Source organism: Salmo salar, chromosome 18 (genome assembly GCF_965601325.2).
Source record: "Salmo salar chromosome 18, fSalSal1, whole genome shotgun sequence".
Taxonomy (NCBI): Eukaryota; Metazoa; Chordata; class Actinopteri; order Salmoniformes; family Salmonidae; genus Salmo; species Salmo salar.
In genome coordinates, this window is record NC_138308.1 from 84415745 (window position 1) to 84436266 (window position 20522).

At 41.4% G+C, this 20522-nt stretch overlaps 1 long non-coding RNA gene across 3 annotated transcripts; it reads left to right on the forward strand.

The window, feature by feature from the left end:
• The first annotated feature begins 311 nt into the window (after positions 1–311).
• On the forward strand, positions 312–7944 carry LOC106578010 (uncharacterized). 3 transcript variants are annotated; one of them, XR_014381433.1, is made up of 7 exons: positions 314–975; positions 4171–4294; positions 4400–4644; positions 5579–5902; positions 6041–6110; positions 6221–6388; positions 6675–7944. It is a non-coding gene; the product is annotated as an uncharacterized LOC106578010 (long non-coding RNA). The 3 variants fall into 3 exon arrangements; XR_014381431.1 differs by having other exon boundaries at positions 312–975; positions 4400–5902; XR_014381432.1 differs by having other exon boundaries at positions 312–786; positions 4400–5902.
• Positions 7945–20522: the final 12578 nt, after the last annotated feature.

Genomic DNA, 20522 nt, shown 5'->3' on the forward strand with positions numbered 1-20522 from the left:
TGGAACAGGGCTGCCTCCTGGCCCGGTTCAAAGCCCACAGTGATGTCGGCTCAAATCAAAAGTGGTGTAATTAAACATGCGGGGTAATGAGTAGGATTCTTTGGTTTCACATGTGAAAGTGATTGCTTTTTATAAAAAATAAAAGTTATCTGCCTTCCCAATTAAAACTAGTTTGAATATTCGAATATATTTTTATGGAAAAGAGATGTTGTATGTTTCTGGATGATGCAGCATGTTGCATTGTTGACAACATGACCAAGTGACAGACTTGAACCACTCTTGCCGGTTCAAGTCGGCTCAGCATAATCGAATCCGCCCAATGGTAGAGGGAAAAGCCACAGACAGTGAAGATCTGAAAGTACTTTTAAATCAGCTGTAAATCAGGAGGAGAATGCCTGTAGAAAGGTCGGTGACAACGCACGCACACACAAAACCCTCAGGCAGCCTAGCGGTTCAGAGTGTTGTAACCGAAAGGTCGCTGGTTTGAATCGCCCACCTGGCAAGGTGCACAATCTGCCGCTCTGCCTTTGAATACGGCAGTTAACCACCAACAACTGCGCCGGTGACAACTCCCTGTTTTATCCATGAACATTATAATGTTGTAGATTGCAATGCATCTTGGATCGCCGAACGATTAGTTTGTAACAGTAAATGTTAAGCAAACAAAATACAGGCATGATGATTTACAGCTAATAACGGTTCATCCTAGGCCCATTGGATTATGGGATTGCGCTGTCTTTCCGGGTGAATTCTTGTACAAGACCTCTACACCGAAGCAGCCATCAAGTGGGTTAAATCATCATTTACATTCATCAGCCATACAATGAGAAGACAATGTCTCGCTACATTACGTCTCCCAACGTAAAATAGCCTACAGAATCACATCGCTTATCGTAAAGAATTGGCCATTTGGGCACATTGCGCTTTCCACATGCCCCGGTAGCCTAGCGATGGAAGCGGACATCTGCAATTGCGGTCAGTAGACAACATGAAATGTGTTGAATTTTGAGGGACATTTTTGCATCGGGAGCCCGTGAATCGGTTTAAAAACGTCAATTGTGTCCTGCGAGCTTTCAGTCTAAAACCGTTATAATGAATAGCCTATTCCATGTTCTATTTTACCAAAATATTTTTGTACGTGAGCTAATAGCTAGCTGTGCTCTCCCTTAGTTAAATATTGGACATTTGTTTGAAACAAGATGGAATAGATTCTATATGTATTTTCGTTATGTCCGGTATGGCTCGAATGTGTAATCAGTCTGTCGGTTGGCGAGCCAGCTGCGTTATAGCTGTCATTTGAGGTGAATTTAGGTGAACTATTCTCAGTCACAAACGTTAGCTTGCTATTCTGAATTGAATTGTTTATATTTTGGGGATTTGGATTCTAGAAATAAATACAGGCTGCAGCTTGAACTGCGACAGCTGATTTGTTTCGTTTTTTTTTAATGATCCAGAATCAACCTTAGACAGTTAAAATGTTTCGGTGCAAATCGTGTAGGCATGCGTGTGCTTTCTCATACTGTGTCTTGAATGTCGCTGACTCAAAAAGGGCACCTAGTGTTGTATTTATAGGGACATACTTACTTTGCCTGAAGCTTTAAATAAAACAGTTACCTTCACTGTTTTAAAAGAGAGCTTCATCAACACTGTCCAAGGGGCCGCCTGCCTCTAGGTTCTCTGAAAAGTCATTCTCTGTAGACACACCATGGGTCTCAATAACATTTTCAGTTTGTGTTTCCAACACTGTCTCATATGCATGTTTGACAGAGCTGTTTTTGTGTGTTCTGGATATATTAGTTGCAAATGTAGATGTTTTTTCACACCCCCATAACAGGGCAACTCATTCCTCTGCCCTCTTGCAAATGTTCCTTCAAATGAGAAATAAATTCAGTCAAATGTAAACATCTCAACTGACAAATGTCTATTGGGCAAAATAAAATAAATTGTCTGCTGGTTGAAATGGAGCACTTTTCACAGATCTTTGATATCCCTTGTGGTCTCTGTATAAGTGAGACTTAAAGTCAGTAAATTGCCTGAATGCATGTGAACATTTGGGCACGCCGCAATTAAAAGAGCAATTGGGTGCATTTCTATGAAGTTTCATGTGCTGTACGAATGTTACTTGTTATTGTTACTTGTCTCTGCCATTCAGGCTATTATTGAAGACTTTCAAAATATTCATGACTTTGGTCAATCACATCTTCTTTCAATGCTCGAGGAGAAATTGGGTGTATTTGGCATGATGAAGGATATAAAACATGTAATTGAAGAGCTCCAAAAGGAGGATCTTCTCAAGGCCTGTAATGTTTCTTTACGAACAGATTCAATTATGTTGACCCTGTACCCTTGTATTTAGGCACTAATGAATCTGGGAAAGACTGCTTTGCCCAGTATGTCCCTATAAATAAAACACTAGGTGCCCTTTTGGAGTCAGAGACATCCAAGACACAGTATGAGAGAGCGCACGCTCACATTTCTGATAAGGAAATCTTTCAAGATATTTGGGATGGACAGAATATTGCAGACAATGCTTTATTTAAAACAGAAGCGTCGTCTTTAGTCCTTTTGGGATCAGGGAAAAAGAAACACGAGGTGCTTGCTCTCTATCTTACTCTAGGTGACATGTTGTCTCATAACAGGTCACATATTGATCTCATGCAACTAGTCCTTCTGTGCAGGGAGCAAGATTTGAATCATGTTGGACAGGAATGAGTTGTTAACCCAGTGCTAAGAGATCATAAGGCAAGAGGATGGTGGTGGTGTTTTAGCAGATGGACGGGTTTTGAGAGGTGCTTGATGTGCCATAGCTGGAGATAATCTGGGATCTCACAGTATTGGGGGCTTTGTGGAACATTTCAGCCGGAGTACATATTTTTGTCGATATTGTGATATTGACAGAGCAACATTTGAGTCTAATCCACTGTCAACTGGTTCAACAGGAACTGCCCAGTCCTATAAAGAACATGTACAGTACATAGAATCTAATGACAAAGACAGTGCAGGGGGTGTCAAATTTGATTATCTATTTAGTGAGCTTACTTACTTCCATGTTTGCCAGCCTGGACTGCCTCCTTGCCTTGGTCATGACCTCTCCGAGGGCATTGTCTCTTTTGACCTTGCAATGTTCGTTAATCATTTGGTCAATCAAGAGAAACATTTTACATATTTAGAATTGAACAGATGCATCAGCCAATTGAAATACCTTAGGAGTGATGGTAATGAAAAGCCTCCTGAGATAAGCCCTGGCAGTGAGAAGCTAAGTGGACATGCTGTACAAAACTAGTGTCTGTTGTAGGAGATCGGATCAAAAATCCACTAGATGGTTGTGTATGGCAGTTGATTTTACTCCTAAGACAAATGGTCGGATATATATGTGCATCAGCCATTACCGCTGGCCAGGTTGTATATCTTCAAGTCCTTATTGATGAATATATCCATTTCAGAACTGAGAATTTTCATGACAAACCCCTCAAACCAAAGCACCATCATCTCTGCCATTACCCCGAGCTTATCGTTAGGTTCGGGACACTTATTTGTCTCTGGACGTTGAGGTTCGAGCATACTTACTTCAAGCAGTGTGCATGGAAAATGCACAACTTTAAGAATCTACGTGGGACTCTAGCAGAGAGACACCAACTGTTCCAAGCCTATTTAAGTGCTGGCACTTTATTTCCGCCTCTCATTCAGGTAGACTTTTATGCCAGGGATTACAAGAAGAAGATTGAGGATTCAGTCGCTGCATTTCACTTCAAATCTGGCAACGCAGTTGTTTCAAATGATATCACTGTCAAAGGCACAAAGTACAGAAAGGGAATGTATGTTGTGGTGGGGAAAGATGAAGATGGATTGCAAATGGGTGAGATGAAGTTGATCCTGGTCCATTGCCACTCTTCTGTTTAAAACAAATGAGAGGCAGCAGGCTGGGCAGCTAGTTGATTTAGGTATTCACTGTCTAACACGAGTAGCCCAGGAATCAAACTTGATCTGCATTATGCATGAAGACCTTGTTCATTATTACCCCTTAGTAGAGTACAAGATATTTGGCAAATCAATAATAATCCTTCATCATTCTTCTTTGTTGTAGTCATGACAGAGCTAGGAGAGGAGATAAGAGAGGCAGTATTGTCAGTGCTACCATATTTGCCTGAGCAGACACTTTCATCTCTCCAGGACAAGCTAGCAAGTGTGGGAATAGAGGGAAAGCCAGACCTTCAATTTCTTAAAGAAGAAGCCCTACAGGATCACATCAGACCAATACAATGCCAGAAGCTGCTAAATGCATGGAGATTTGAAGGTATTGCATTTTGCTATAAGATTTAAAAGTACGGTACAGTTGAGAGGAAATATTTGGAATTGTATTACTTTAGATTTCTTAGTTTAGCAACTATTTTACTTTCAGGACAAGCAAGGTGTGACACAGCTGGTGCCATCGAGGATGCATCAACATTTGAGCCATCAAGCCCTTCCCCTTCACAGTCATCCTCCACATCCAGCACAACCCGGTCAACAACCAGTACGACCAGTACTGTAGACCTGGACATCTGGCCGGAGAACTTCACTGTCTGTTGGTGCAAAATGTCCATGAACCTGAGATCAGCCATCGCCAGAGGCACACAGCCAACCTCAGGAGAACAAAGAGAGATGGTGAGAATTACAGTAGATGCAATGACAGTACCCGAAAAGCGTTACTGATACAATGAAAGATGGCACTACAATTGGGAGTGGCTATGAATCCCTCTTAAAAATGAAGAGGAAAACATGCGTTGAGCATAAGAATTGTGATTATCCTCTAGTACGCCTAAGAAGGAGAAAAACACTCTCAGGCTCATCGACTGTAGTCAGTGCAAGAGGGCCAACTGACAAATACGGCTGTGTGAGATGGCAGCCTGACTTTCCCACAGAGGAAAATACAGCGGGGCTCCTGAGTGGCACAGCGGTCTAAGGCACTGCATCTCAGTATTAGAGGTGTCACTACAGACACCCTGGTTCGATTCCAGGCTGTATCACAACCGGCCGTCATCCGGGTATCAGAACTCAGGATAAGACCCAGGTGCAGACAGCTAGAGTCACAGATGTTTATTGACCTGAACAGGGGTTAGGCAAAAGACAGGTCAAAGGCAGGCAGAGGTCCATAATCTAGGGCAGAGTCAATAAGGTACAGGACAGCAGGCAGGCTCGGGGTCAGGACAGGCAGAGGTCAGAACCGGGGAAACAAGAAAACAGACTGGTAAGACGAGACAAGACAAGACGAACTGGCAACCAACAAACAGAGAACACAGATATATAAATACACTGGGGACAGTGAGGAAGATGGGTGACACCTGGAGGGGGGTGGAGACAAGCACAAAGACAGGTGAAACAGATCGGAGTGTGACGCCGGTGTAGGCAGTCATTGTAAATAAGAATTTGTTCTTAACTGACTTGCCTAGTTAAATAAAGTTTAAATTAAAAAAAATGTACAGAAGAAACTTTGGAGGCAAAGAGTAAGGAAAAGGAGCAGCTTTATTCCAGAGAAGGGCCGGCATGAGGTGACTGAGGACAACTCTCGCAGCTCACGCAAGCAACATTTTATTTACAGCGCTGTGCCATCAACGCTAGCCCAGCACCTAAGATAGCCGAGCTGAGGAGTAAGTGGTCGTACCTTTTCACACAGAAGGAACTCTACAACCACTTCAAGTTACTGATACATGTCTCAATCCTGGGAAAAAAAACTGATGCAACAATGGTAGAAAAACGAAAGATTATCATACAATACTTCCTCTACAATCCAACAAATGAAGAGGTTCGGCACATCCTGTCAATGTTTGAAAAGGGTGGAGCGACTGCAGTTGGCCCTTATGTTGTCCTCCTGCTGATGGCCCATTTCCAAGAAAGGACGGATGCATTCCTTCTACAGGCCGATGTGAGTTTTACATTCATCTGCATCTTATGCATGAGATAATACTTTTATATGTATTTTAGAAGTTTAACATGATGATGTGCCAAATGTTCAAAATATGTGAATTAAAAGTCATAGAATTTGTTGTTTTATGTCTTTCAGGTGTCAGACACAGCTACAGATGTGGAGGGATCAATTCCCCTTCCGGACTCACCAAGACTGATTCTTCAAGGTAGTGTATCCAATAAGACTTTCTGTGTGAGTAATTGTTTTTAGACAGGGCCTTAGAAGAGCAATGTTTCGCAGAGGTAATTGTGAGACATAAATGTGATCTGATTTCAGGAGACACAATGACTGCTGCCAAATGGATGATGAGCATTGAGAAGGAGGTCGTGATGCCAGTCCACTCCAACTTTGTGGCAGCGCTGGCAGCTTTTTTTTTGCCTCATTCTACACCTTCAATCTTCAGTACCAAACGGAGGCTTCACGCACCCTGGAGTTCATCCAAAGGTACACAAAAAATACAATTCTTCCTGGGGAGAATTCCATTTGGTGGGGGGCTTTAAACCGAGGCGTTTTGTATCACAGCAAGGTTTGGCAGGTTCATTTAATCAAGATATGTTGATAAGTTTGAAAGGCTCATTTGTCAGAGCATGAACACACAATGCAAAGCCATTGTTTGAACTGGGGACAATGTACAGAGGTAATGCAGAACACTTCAGACACCATTGAAGACATCAGGGTACATAATCATCTTTCAAAAAATTGGGTCTGGATGTGCTCTTTGTTTTCACAGATGTTTTGCTGGAATCAGTCCATCCACTGCCTCGAAGACCGCCACAGCAGAGGACATCAGCAAGAAAAGCTGAAAGGTAGTGGAGAAGACAATGGACTTTGAACAGCTATAGGCAAGCTCCTCTTGGGCATACATTTCATTTATTTTTGTCAATTGTGACCTACTCAAGTAAGTTTGGTTTGTCACTAGGTTTGACTCTTTTTTTGTGTTTTACAACTTAAGTGTTTGAAAATGATCCAGTATGCACTGAAATTGACACATTGTTGAGGAAGTAATGCTACTTTGGATGTTTGGAAATGTCTGGCATTTACTCAGAACTTGAGTAGGCAACCCTTATTAAAGCTTGAGTATGTCATTTTGGGAAGGGCATAATTAGAAATCTGGGAATAGGACAAAATATCCATTGACATTTTTTATAACCATTGTCTCACATAATTAAGAAGTCCAATTACCCTTCCCAAAACGACATACTGTGTTTAACCTGGGAGTGAAGGTAATAACAAGCCTCCTAAGATAAGGCCAAGCAGACATGTTGCACACAACTTTGTCGAGAGTAGGCTTACTACCTCTCTTAGTAGGAAACAAGATACATTAAAAAAAATAAAAAATGAGCTCAAAGCGAGCCAATGCAATTTTTGAGTTACCTGTGTCCGAAAGGTTACTTTTATTTCAAAAGCTAAGATACATACAGCAAACCAGGGCCTTTCTTTTCTGTAATTCTGTCACTTTCTATGCTGAACCAGTTATAAACATGCACCTTATTTAGGATGTTGATCTATTTTGAAGATTGATATATTTGAAACCTTTTTGTTGAAAAAAAATGTCTTTGCATCTGAATGAAGAATAGCCTTGTGACAAACTATCATTATTTTTTATGTCACATACAAGCTAGAATATCATTAAACATCATTTTGTGCAATTTTTCAATTTGTAAAGGAAGATGCTTCTCAGTTGTGTAGATGGAGTGGTTGCATCCATCCTAACTAATGATATAATGGAAACCCTTAATTTGGTGAAGTTATGTCATACCAATACTGTTCAGATTAACAATTGTATTCTATCCTGATGAATCATTTTCAGATGTACACTTTTTGATAGGTGCTAAGGGAAAAGTGTAGGTTTGTAATTGAGGCGTTTGTGATGCAGCCCATTTGGCTACGGTTTATTGGCATTTCCCACCGAGCATCGGTGAAGTTGTACTCTGGGCGTTTATTGATTGTGTTTATTGTCACTTTTTTGGTTTGTTTACATTAAACCATGCTTAAGAACATATTATTTGTATTGTGTTTACTTGTTTTTGTAATGCAAGTGTTTTAGAAGTTTACAGTACTATTGGCATATTTTATCTGTAAATGTCATATGCTACTGTAAAAGCACATACAAAAGATAACTAGTTTTACAGCAAAACACTGTAAAATAAATTTCAGTAATTTCACAGCCATTCGAGTTGCCAAGTAAATCCTGTACATTTTGTAGATACAAGTAATTACTGTGAAATAGAAACACAATAATTTTTGTAATTAGAAAGGTGTACAGGAACTGTAAAAATAATACAGCAAATTGCTGTTGTTATGAACAGTACGTTATTGTAGTACATCTACAGCAACATGTTGTAATTCTAATTTACAGTACTTTTTGATATTAATTTACTGTAATTTCTACAGTACATTTTTTACAGTGCAGCTCATCAGCAGCCTGCAGGAGGATAAATATGAATGGTCTTCTTGCCCAAGGAATGAGCCACCCAGCATGGCTGCCAATGTGATAAGGATGCAACCAGGGCCGACGAGGATGGTGGTTACTCATATGCAGGACATACATTTTTCTTTTGACTGTTCATCCCAGACACCATCCAGAAAATTATTCTGGACTGCACTACTTTGAAGGGAAGGCATGTTTTTGGAGAGAGATGGAAGGAGACGGACCAAACTCATTTACATGCATACTTTGGGGTTTTTATCCTTGCTGGTGTTATCAGAATCCCTGTGGGATGCAGAAACTGAAAGATAACTTATCCGTGGAACAATGTCCCTGAAAAACCGAGACACCAGACCAGCTCGGCGGCAGAGAGACAAGCTAGCTGCAATCAGGTCAGTCTGGGACAAGTAGGTGGACCACCTTCCCCTGTTTTACAACCCTGGGCCCAACGTTAATGTTGATGAACAGATTATGCCATTTAGGGGCCGCTGCCCCTTCAGGCAGTACATACCGTCTAAACCCCAAAAATATGGAATCAAGATCTGGGCTGCCTGTGATGTTGCTTCATCTTATGCGTGGAACTTGCGAGTGCATACGGGGAAACCAGATGGAGGAGCCCCTGAGAAGAACCAAGGTATGCAGGTTATCCTGGATGTGACACAGGGACTCTGTGGCCACAACATCACATGCAATAACTTTTTTACTTCCCACAAGCTGGGACAGGAGACGATGGTAGGAACAGTACGAAAAAACAAGCCAGAGCTCCCACCTCAGCTGTTGAATACACAGAACAGGCCTATCAATTCCTCTAAGTTTGTGTTCACTGCCGACACGTCCCTAGTGTACTACGTGCCCAAGAAAGGCAAAAATGTGTTCGCTGCCTAGGGATGGGAGAATCTGTGGCCAGGAACATCAAAAATCTGAAATCATAATGGATTACAATGCCACAAAAGGAGGGGTGGACAATTTAGACAAGCTGGTGACTGACTACATCTGCAAAAGAAGAACCCTACGCTGGCCACTTGTGATATTCTTCAACATCTTGGTGTTCAACGCCTTTGTCATCTGGATGGCGTTGAACCCAGATTGGAAGAGAGGGAAGCTTGAGAGAAGACAGCCAAATCCAAAGGAGGCAACATATCCCAAGGACCTCAGCTTCTGCAGTCATCATGAGGATGCTGATGCCCCATCCACCCGACCCACAGAACCAACAACTCCAATACCGGAAGTAAGTGTGAGTAATATTGTTGCATGTGTGTGAGTCTGACTCTCCTACCTTGGCCTGCTGTAACTATATATGCGAGTGAGTGAGATGTTAGTAAAATTCTTGAACTAAGTGTTTTCATCCTTCTAGATTGCAGCCGGTAGCAACAAGAAGAAGCGCTGCGGTGTGTGTGGGCTCAAGAAGGACAGGAAGACACAGTACAGTACACATGCATCAAGTGCAAGATATACATTGGCAAAGCACAGACACAGTAAAACTCTGTCCCTCGTGTGTAGACCGACCTTAATTTGTGTTCAATGGTGCTCATTTAGCATTTCCATAAAATACTGTATGTAAAATTTGTCCTTCCAATTTGTTCAATTCAAAGCAATAAACATCAATAGTGATGGAAACCTTGTTTCATTTATATTTGTTCAAGATAAACATGACTTATTCCACCCATGTCTTGATTCTAATAGATTTTTGTTTACAAATATCAAATGTTATTTAAAAAAAAAATGTATAGTGCTTTTATTGATAAATGTGATCTAGCAGAGGTAAATGGCGAATATTAACCATGTACGGTGTCTATATTGCTTGTAATTGATATAAGTCAACATCTAAGTATTAAGTATTTTTACGTAAGTTGTTATGGCTGTATTGTTTAAAAAACCCAATAATGTTGTGGCTCCATCAGACCCGTGAACACTGGGTGAATAACAAAAAACATGAACACCAAACAAGGATTAAACTGCATACTGTGCACTAATCATACTAATCAAGCATACTATTTACTACTGTTTAGTAAAAACTAATGCAGTAGGCTAATCATATCAGCATAGTGGGCTCATCCTACTGCGAATGCGCCATCTAATGCATAATTGTAACACCAGCCTTTGCTTTGGCTCCCCCTCCTGTCCAGCTCAGGCATTCGGCGTTGCATCAAACCTAGCCCTAACAAGTAGATGAAAGCTGAAATGAGTATGACATCCTGACATTTAAAGCATAGTAAATGTTCGAAATTTTACATACTTTAAAACTGTATTTTTTCCTCATACTCAAAATGTCTACTATTTAGAAAGCAAGAACGGTTATTCGGAAACGACCACAATCTCTGCTCTACTGTTTCATCTGCCCACTGAACAGACTACTCTGGCGAATTTCAGTGATGAATGGAGAATGGTGCTGGTTTAATACATTTAGATGAAAGGTACATCAAGACCATAAGCCAATCTCAAATAGGGCCATTGGACTAGTTAGCTGATTGTTGAGTTGCGGCTGTCAGTGAAAATAATCTAAAATAGTTATAGGCCTATCGTAATATTAAAAAAATAATAATTGCGGTTACAACACAAAAGAGAAAAGGAGACACAAAAAAACTATAATCAGTCTTTAGTTATCAAAGTTCTCACCACCCAATACTGGTACAGCAGTAGGCGTAGACTAGGCCTAGTCTATCTTGGCGCTAGCGATGAGCATTGGACATATTCTTGGCGAGTGCTCATATTCACCGTCTTTATTATTGGGTGAGTCAGTGCCACTGGAAAGTAGATTTTTTGTCTTCCAGGCCAGATGGACATCATATTGAACAATATGTGTCTCCCCTTTTCATAGGCCTACATTCGATGGTTGCGTTCAAGACAAGGGCATTTTTATTGATCTTTCTCAGTGTCAGCATTATTGCTGTGTTATTAAAGTCACTTTCCAGTGAAAACCTCACTTTTAAAAGTTCATATTCTGTTAAGTCATAGCCAAATAATGTTGTTGACTCATCCTATACTCATGTGACATGCGTCACCTAGATGCGATTGCCCCCAGGTGCGTCTCATTGTTGGGGTGTGGGGTTTGCCTTTTAAAATGCCAGTGTTTCCAGGTGCCAGCAGATATATTTAGACGTGTACAGGTTGGCGTACCTGGGGAGGATGAGAGCGGTGAATGTGTCTTCAGTCCAAATTCCAGTGTGGCAACCTGGTTGCCTAATCTTAAGTATGTGCTGTTCAGCCGATCTGCTCTCCTCCCTACGGCACACATCCCTCAACAATGCACTTTGTTTGTATGCTCTTGTTATATCAAGCTAATAACTGTGATCGAATGACTCACATTGTGACCAGATATCCTGGTCCCTCCCTGTATGCAAGTTATTTGAGGATATTCTTTCAAAATATTTTTAATTCACTTGGTGGTACCGCCTGTCAAGGATTTTAAAAGATGGGACAATGATTATTTAAGTGGTTTCTATGTCAATATCCGTCTACACTTGTGAGATATCCAGGTTCAATGTGTACCTGACTACCTCCGGAGATGGTCTGGAAGATTGGATCACAATCGGATCATAATGTATCTGCACAATCAGGATGCAGACACAATCAGGACAAAGGATGTAGGATGGAACCACGTATAAATGGGGCTTGAATGACTGTCAGTGAGTGACACTGAATGTACAACACATTATGAACACCTGCTCTTTCCATGGCATAGACTGACCAGGTGAATCCAGCTGAAAGCTATGATCCCTTATTGATGTCACTTGTTAAATCCACTTCAATCAGTGTAGTTGAAGGGGAGGAGACAGGTTAAATAATAATTTTTAAGCCTTGAGACATGGATTGTGTATGTGTGCCATTCAGAGGGTGAGTTGGCAAGACAAAATATTTGAATGCTGTATGGTAGTAAGTGACAGGCACACCGGTTTGTGTGAAGAACTACAATGCTGCTGGATTTTTCACGCTCAACAGTTTCCTGTGTGTATCAAAAATGGTCCACCACCCAAAGGACATCCAACCAGCTTGACACAACTGTGGGAAGCATTGGAGTCAACATGGGCCAGCATCCCTGTGGAATGCTTTGGACACCTTGTAGCGTCCACGCCCCTGATAGACTGAGGCTGTTCTGAGGGGAAAAGGGGGAAACTCAATATTAGGAAGATGTTCTTACTGTTTTGTACACTCAGTGTATAACAAGGGGAAAACTGCTGATACACAACCAAGTTTCCTCATATGTATCTATGTATGTACGGCACTGAGTAGAACATGTCCTGTACAAAGTATACAAATATGCCTCTAATAATACATGCAAGACTGCTAATAAAGTGGCAATAATTGTATTATATTCTCAAATATCGACAGTAGTTCTTTCTGACATACATTTCAATTTCAAGTTTTACTGTTACGGTAATACCACCCTGCATCCAACTGCTGGCTTGCTTCTGAAGCTAAGCAGGGTTGGTCCTGGATGGGAGATCAGATGCTGCTGGAAGTGGTGTTGGAGGGCCAGTAGGAGGCAGTCTTTCTTCTTGTCTAAAAAAAAGATCCCAGGGCAGTTATTGGTGACATTGCCCTGTGTAGGGTGCTGTCTTTCAGGTGGTATGTTAAATGGGTGTCATGAGTCTCTGTGGTCACTAAAGATCCCATGGCACATATTCTAAGAGTAGTGGTGTTAACCCTGGTATCCTGGCTAAATTCCCAATCTGGCCCTCATACCATCACAGTCACCTAATCATCCCCAGCTTACAATTGGCTCATTCATCTCCTCTCCCATGTAACTATTCCCCAGGTTGTTGCTGTTCTCAGCCAACTTACCTGGTAAAAAAAAGTATTTAATAACTACGGTGGTGGTTGATGCCATTTAACGTGAGGGAGGATGATAAAAAAATGTAAGAGCATGTCCTTATTTCTTTAACAGCATATTGGATCACTGTCATTCATATTCTATTCACCCAGCTCAATGTAACATCGATAGGTTTAGCCTACTACATGATACTGGACATTTCCCTATACCCATCATGAGGTTGCTACAACCTAGCCTATGAATGAACGTTTACAATGTGGGTGCACAGCTCGAGAGAAAATTTGAGTAATCAAGGTGACAGACATTGACACATTCAATACCACCTTGCACAGTCTTGCCTGTATCTAGCTGATGTAGGGTGTAATCATTAGTCCAACAGATGCAAGCCAGAGTTTCTATTGAACAAATTCAGGTATGTTTATCCCGTCCTGTTTGCTTCCGTATAAGAAATGCTTTTCAACAGAATTGGTGGAATGAATACACCCCTGATCACAAGCAAAGACAGTTCACTTTCACGCGCTCTCCTCCTCTCACCCTTTCCCTTTCTTTGGTGGACTTCAGAGCACATATCAGCTATCTGTGACCATGCGAACAAACATTTACATGCCAAACCTTCATATCATAACCACTAACCGGTACACACAGCCTACATCGTTGTAACCATATTAACTTCATAGTCAACATCGCTACTAGAACTAATGTGTAAGTAAACACCCTACAAGCATGCAGTGCAGTCAGCAGCAAGCAGTTTAGCAGTTACACTGGCAGGCCCCTGTGGCAATAAATTAATAAAACATAAAGTTTACCTTGACTTTGAAGAGTTCCAGTGTTGGATAGCCATAGCCAGCTAGCTAACAAGTAAGTCTGCCACTTCAGCTACATAAGAATTATAGTTCCTACGGCCTTCTAGAATAATGCTAATATTGTTTCTGTAACAGAACAAAATCAGGACAAACCTAAAAACCTATTTGAAATCCAGACCGGCTACAACCTACAAAGTAAAATGGGTGAGATTGTAAGAGGTACAGAGTAGTATTTCATTTACGTACATGCCTACATTCAAAGATACATTCTCTAATTAATATTACACTTTTGTGTCAAATAACCTGCATAAACTGAAAATATACTTAAATTATTGCCACCTTGAACAGTATGTATATATACAGTTCTATGATAATCATTACTGTATTGTTATAATACTGTACAAAACATTCCCAATCTGTTCATGGTTGTAATCAACTACAGCTTGTTTACATTTTATTTTAACCTGTCTTTGAGTAAATAACATACATTTTATGTTATGTATGTACTGTACGTAGCAAAATATATTGGTCCCACTTTACAGTATATTAAGTATCCAGAACTCTATGTATTTACATGGTATTGTAGCTAAGTCAGCAGGTACAGTCTAATTAAACAGTCTAGGTACACATCCTGAAATGCAGTCTGTTTGTGCTAACATTACACTCTTTGCCACTCCTTGCCATGTCAAACATAAACAAAATTGTTGGCATGACAACTGGTGGAAAGGAATGGAATGCTAGCACAGAACAGACTGAACATTTCTATTGTACACAGTGGTTTGCGAAAGTGTTCACCCCCATGGCATTGTTCCTATTTTGTTGCCTTACAACCTGGAATTAAAATAGATTTTTGGGGGGTTTGTATCATTTGATTTACACAACATGCCTACCACTTTGAAGATGCAAAATGTGTTTATTGTGAAGCAAACAAGAAATAAGACAAATTAACAGAAAACTTGAGCATGCATAACTATTCACCCTCCCAAAGTCAATACTTTGTAGAGCCACCTTTTGCAGCAGTTACAGCTGCAATTCTCTTGGGGTATTTCTCTGTAAGCTTGTCACATCTAGCCACTGGGATTTTTCCCCGTTCTTCAAGCCAAAACTGCTCCAGCTCCTTCCAGTTGGATGGGTTCCGCTGGTGTACAGCAATCTTTTAGTCATACCACAGATTCTCAATTGGATTGAGGTCTGGGCTTTGACTAGGCCATTCCAAGAAATGTAAATGTTTCCCCTTAAACCACTCAAGTGTTGCTTTAGCAGTATGCTTAGAGTCATTGTCCTGCTGGAAGGTGAACCTCCATCCCAGTCTCAAATCTCTGGAAGACAAACAGGTTTCCCTCAAGAATTTCCCTGTGTTTAGAGCCATCCATCATTCCTTCAATTGTGACCAGTTTCCCAGTCCCTGCCAATGAAAAACATCCCCACAGCATGATGCTGTCACCACCATGCTTCACTGTGGGGATGGTTTCTCGGGGTGATGAGAGGTGTTGGGTTTGCACCAGACATAGCGTTTTCCTTGATGGCCAAAAAGCTAAATTTTAGTCTCATCTGACCAGAGTACCTTCTTCCATATGTTTGGGGAGTCTCCCACATGCCTTTTCGCAAACACCAAACGTATTTGCCTATTTTTTTCTTTAAGCAATGGCTTTTTTTCTGGCCACTCTTCCGTGAAGCCCAGCTCTGTGGAGTGTATGGCTTAAAGTGGTCCTATGGACAGATACACCAATTTCCACTGTGGATCTTTGCAGCTCCTTTGGGTTATCTTTGGTCTCTTTGTTGTCTCTCTGATTAATGTTCTCCTTGCCTAGTCCATGAATTTTGGTGGGTGGCCCCCTCTTGGCAGGTTTGTTGTGGTGCCATATTCTTTCCGGTTTTTATAATGGATTTAATGGTGCTCTGTGGGATTTTATAAGTTTCGGATATTTTTGTACTTTTCCACAACTTTGTCCCTGACCTATTTGGAGAGCTCCTTGGTCTTCATGGTGCCGCTTGCTTGGTGGTGCCGCTTGCTTAGTGGTGTTGCAGACTCTGGGGCCTTTCAGAACAAGTGTATATATACTGAGATCATGTGACAGATCATGTGACACTTAGACTACACACAGGTGGACTGTATTTAACTAATTATGTGACTTCTGAAGGTAATTGGTTGCACCAGATCTTATTTAGGGGCTTCATAGCAAAGGGGGTGAATACATACTGTATGCACGCACCACTTTTCCGTTTATAATTTTTTTGAATAGTTTTAAACAAGTTATTTATTTAATTTCACTTCACCGATTTGAACTATTTTGTGTACTTCCATTACTTGCAATCCAAATAAAAATCTATTTAAATTACAGGTTGTAATGTAACAAAATAGGAAAAACGCCAAGGGGGTGAATACTTTTACAAGGCACTGTACAGGTAACTGCCAAAATAATGGAAACACAGGTGTGGTTCCTGAGTTAATTATGCAATTAACATCCCATCATACTTAGGGTCTTGTTTAAAAATGCTTGTCAGGCCATTATGTTGGCTACATAACTATGCCACCTTAGGATGAGTGGTCAATTAATGGTTTGATGAGCATGAAAATTACGTAAACCATATGCCATGGCCGTCTCAGTCACCAGATCTTAACCCTATGGAACACTAATAGGAGAGTCTAGAGCGGCACTGGAGACAGTGTTTTCCACCACCATCACCAAAACACCAAGTGATTGAATTATCTTGGAAGAATGGTGTCGCATCCCTCCAATAGAGTTCCAGACAATTGTAGAATCTATGTGACGGTGCATTGAATCTGTTCTGGCTTGTGGTGGCCCAATGCCCTATTAAGACACTTTATGTTGGTGTTTCCTTTATTTTGGCAGTTACCTGTAGTTTTCGTTATACCTGTATATCTACAAGGTGTTGAACTGTAATAACTCTTCAGTCACACACTTGGCCCAAAACAGTACACACACGCACACACACACACGCACACAAGATCTATTCTAATCCATCACATCAATTCAATTCTGATTAAATAATAGACCTAGAGATGAACACATGCATGTGTAGGCAAGGGCAATTTCAGTGTAGGAAAGGATGAAACAGTGTGCCACCAGTAAGTACAGATAGTAACGTTAGTATAAACCCCCTCGCACGGTCCTCGCATCCGGACAACTTTCTCATGGCTTCTGGAGGGAAACGCTGTAGGAATGCTCAACCGGTGTCTCTTATTCAGCCGACAGAAACTTTCAACCGGTTCTCCCCATTAAGCGAGTCGGAGTCGGAGGCCGAGACTTCTCTGGTCTCTACTCCTCCCGTTGTGGGGTCTGAGACGCCGACGGCTCCCACCATTAGCTCTGACAAATTGAAAACCCTAGTCATTGGCGACTCCATTACCCGCAGTATTAGACTTAAAACTAATGATCCAGCGATCATACACTGTTTACCAGGGGGCAGGGCTACCGACGTTAAGGCTAATCTAAAGACGGTGCTGGCTAAAGCTGAAACTGGCGAGTGTAGAGAGTATAGAGATATTGTTATCCACGTCGGCACCAACGATGTTAGGATGAAACAGTCAGAGGTCACCAAGCGCAACATAGCTTCAGCGTGTAAATCAGCTAGAAAGATGTGTCGGCATTGATTAATTGTCTCTGGCCCCCTCCCAGTTAGGGGGAGTGATGAGCTCTACAGCAGAGTCTCACAACTCAATCGCTGGTTGAAAACTGTTTTCTGCCCCTCCCAAAAGATAGAATTTGTAGATAATTGGCCCTCTTTCTGGGACTCACCCACAAACAGGACCAAGCCTGGCCTGTTGAGGAGTGACGGACTCCATCCTAGCTGGAGGGGTGCTCTCATCTTATCTACGAACATAGACAGGGCTCTAACTCCTCTAGCTCCACAATGAAATAGGGTGCAGGCCAGGCAGCAGGCTGTTAGCCAGCCTGCCAGCTTAGTGGAGTCTGCCACTAGCACAGTCAGCGTAGTCAGCTCAGCTTTCCCCATTGAGACCGTGTCTGTGCCTCGATCTAGGTTGGGCAAAATTAAAAATGGCGGTGTTCGCTTTAGCAATCTCACTAGTATAAAGACCTCCTCCATTCCTGCCATTATTGAAAGAGATTGTGATACCTTACATCTCAAAATTGGGTTACTTAATGTTAGATCCCTCACTTCCAAGGCAGTTATAGTCAATGAACTAATCACTGATCATAATCTTGATGTGATTGGCCTGACTGAAACATGGCTTAAGCCTGATGAATTTACTGTGTTAAATGAGGCCTCACCCCCTGGTTACACTAGTGACCATACCCCCCGTGCATCCGGCAAAGGCGGAGGTGTTGCTAACATTTACGATAGCAAATTTCAATTTACAAAAAAAAAACAATGATGTTTTCGTCTTTTGAGCTTCTAGTCATGAAATCTATGCAGCCTACTCACTCACTTTTTATAGCTACTGTTTACAGGCCTCCTGGGCAATATGCAGTGTTCCTCACTGAGTTCCCTGAATTCCTATCGGATCTTGTAGTCATAGCAGATAATATTCAAATTTTTGGTGACTTTAACATTCACATGGAAAAGTCCACAGACCCACTCCAAAAGGCTTTCGGAGCCATCATCGACTCAGTGGGTTTTGTCCAACATGTCTCTGGACCTACTCACTGCCACAGTCATACTCTGGACCTAGTTTTGTCCCATGGAATAAATGTTGTGGATCTTAATGTTTTTCCTCATAATCCTGGATTATCGGACCACCATTTTATTGCGTTCGCAATCGCAACAAATAATCTGCTCAGACCCCAACCAAGGAGCATTAAAAGTCGTGCTATAAATTCTCAGACAACCCAAAGATTCCTTGATGCCATTCCAGACTCCCTCTGCCTACCCAAGGACGTCAGAGGACAAAAATCAGTTAACCACCTAACCGAGGAACTCAATTTAACCTTGCGCAATACCCTAGATGCAGTTGCACCCCTAAAAATTTAAAACATCTGTCATAAGAAACTAGCTCCCTGGTATACAGAAAATACACGAGCTCTGAAGCAAGCTTCCAGAAAATTGTAACGGAAATGGCGCCACACCAAACTGGAAGTCTTCCGACTAGCTTGGAAAGACAGTACCGTGCAGTATCGAAGAGCCCTCACTGCTGCTCGATCATCCTATTTTTCCAACTTAATTGAGGAAAATAAGAACAATCCGAAATTTCTTTTTGATACTGTCGCAAAGCTAACTAAAAAGCAGCCTTCACAAATGGAGGATGGCTTTCACTTCAGCAGTAATAAATTTATGAACTTCTTTGAGGAAAAGATCATGATCATTAGAAAGCAAATTACGGACTCCTCTTTAAATCTGGGTATTCCTCCAAAGCTCCATTGTCCTGAGTCTACACAACTCTGCCAGGACCTAGGATCAAGGGAGATACTAAAGTGTTTTAGTACTATATCTCTTGACACAATTATGAAAATAATCATGGCCTCCAAACCCTCAAGCTGCATACTGGACCCTATTCCAACTAAACTACTGAAAGAGCTGCTTCCTGTGCTTGGCCCTCCTATGTTGAACATAATAAACGGCTCTCTATCCACCGGATGTGTACCAAGCTCACTAAAAGTGGCAGTAATAAAGCCTCTCTTGAAAAAGCCGAATCTTGACCCAGAAATTATAAAAAACTATCGGCCTATATCGAATCTTCCATTCCTCTCAAAAATTTTAGAAAAAGCTGTTGCACAGCAACTCACTGCCTTACTGAAGACAAACAATGTATACGAAACGCTTCAGTCTGGTTTTAGACCCCATCATAGCACTGAGACTGCACTTGTGAAGGTGGTAAATGACCTTTTAATGACGTCAGACCGAGGCTCTGCATCTGTCCTCGTGCTCCTAGATCTTAGTGCCGCTTTTGATACCATCGATCACCACATTCTTTTGGAGAGATTGGAAACCCAAATTGGTCTACATGGACAAGTTCTGGCCTGGTTTAGATCTTATCTGTCGGAAAGATATCAGTTTGTCTCTGTGAATGGTTTGTCCTCTGACAATTCAATTGTAAATTTCGGTGTTCCTCAAGGTTCCGTTTTAGGAACACTATTGTTTTCACTATATATTTTACCTCTTGGGGATGTCATTCGAAAACATAATGTTAAATTTCACTGCTATGCGGATGACACACAGCTGTACATTTCAATGAAACATGGTGAAGCCCCAAAATTGCCCTCGCTAGAAGCCTGTGTTTCAGACATAAAGAAGTGGATGGCTGCAAACTTTCTACTTTTAAACTCGGACAAAACAGAGATGCTTGTTCTAGGTCCCAAGAAACAAAGAGATCTTCTGTTGAATCTGACAATTAATCTGGATGGTTGTACAGTCGTCTCAAATAAAACTGTGAAGGACCTCGGCGTTACTCTGGACCCTGATCTCTCTTTTGAAGAACATATCAAGACTGTTTCAAGGACAGCTTTTTTCCATCTACGTAACATTGCAAAAATCAGAAACTTTTTGTCAAAAAATGACGCAGAAAAATGTATCCATGCCTTTGTTACTTCTAGGCTGGACTACTGCAATGCTCTACTTTCCGGCTACCCGGATAAAGCACTAAACAAACTTCAG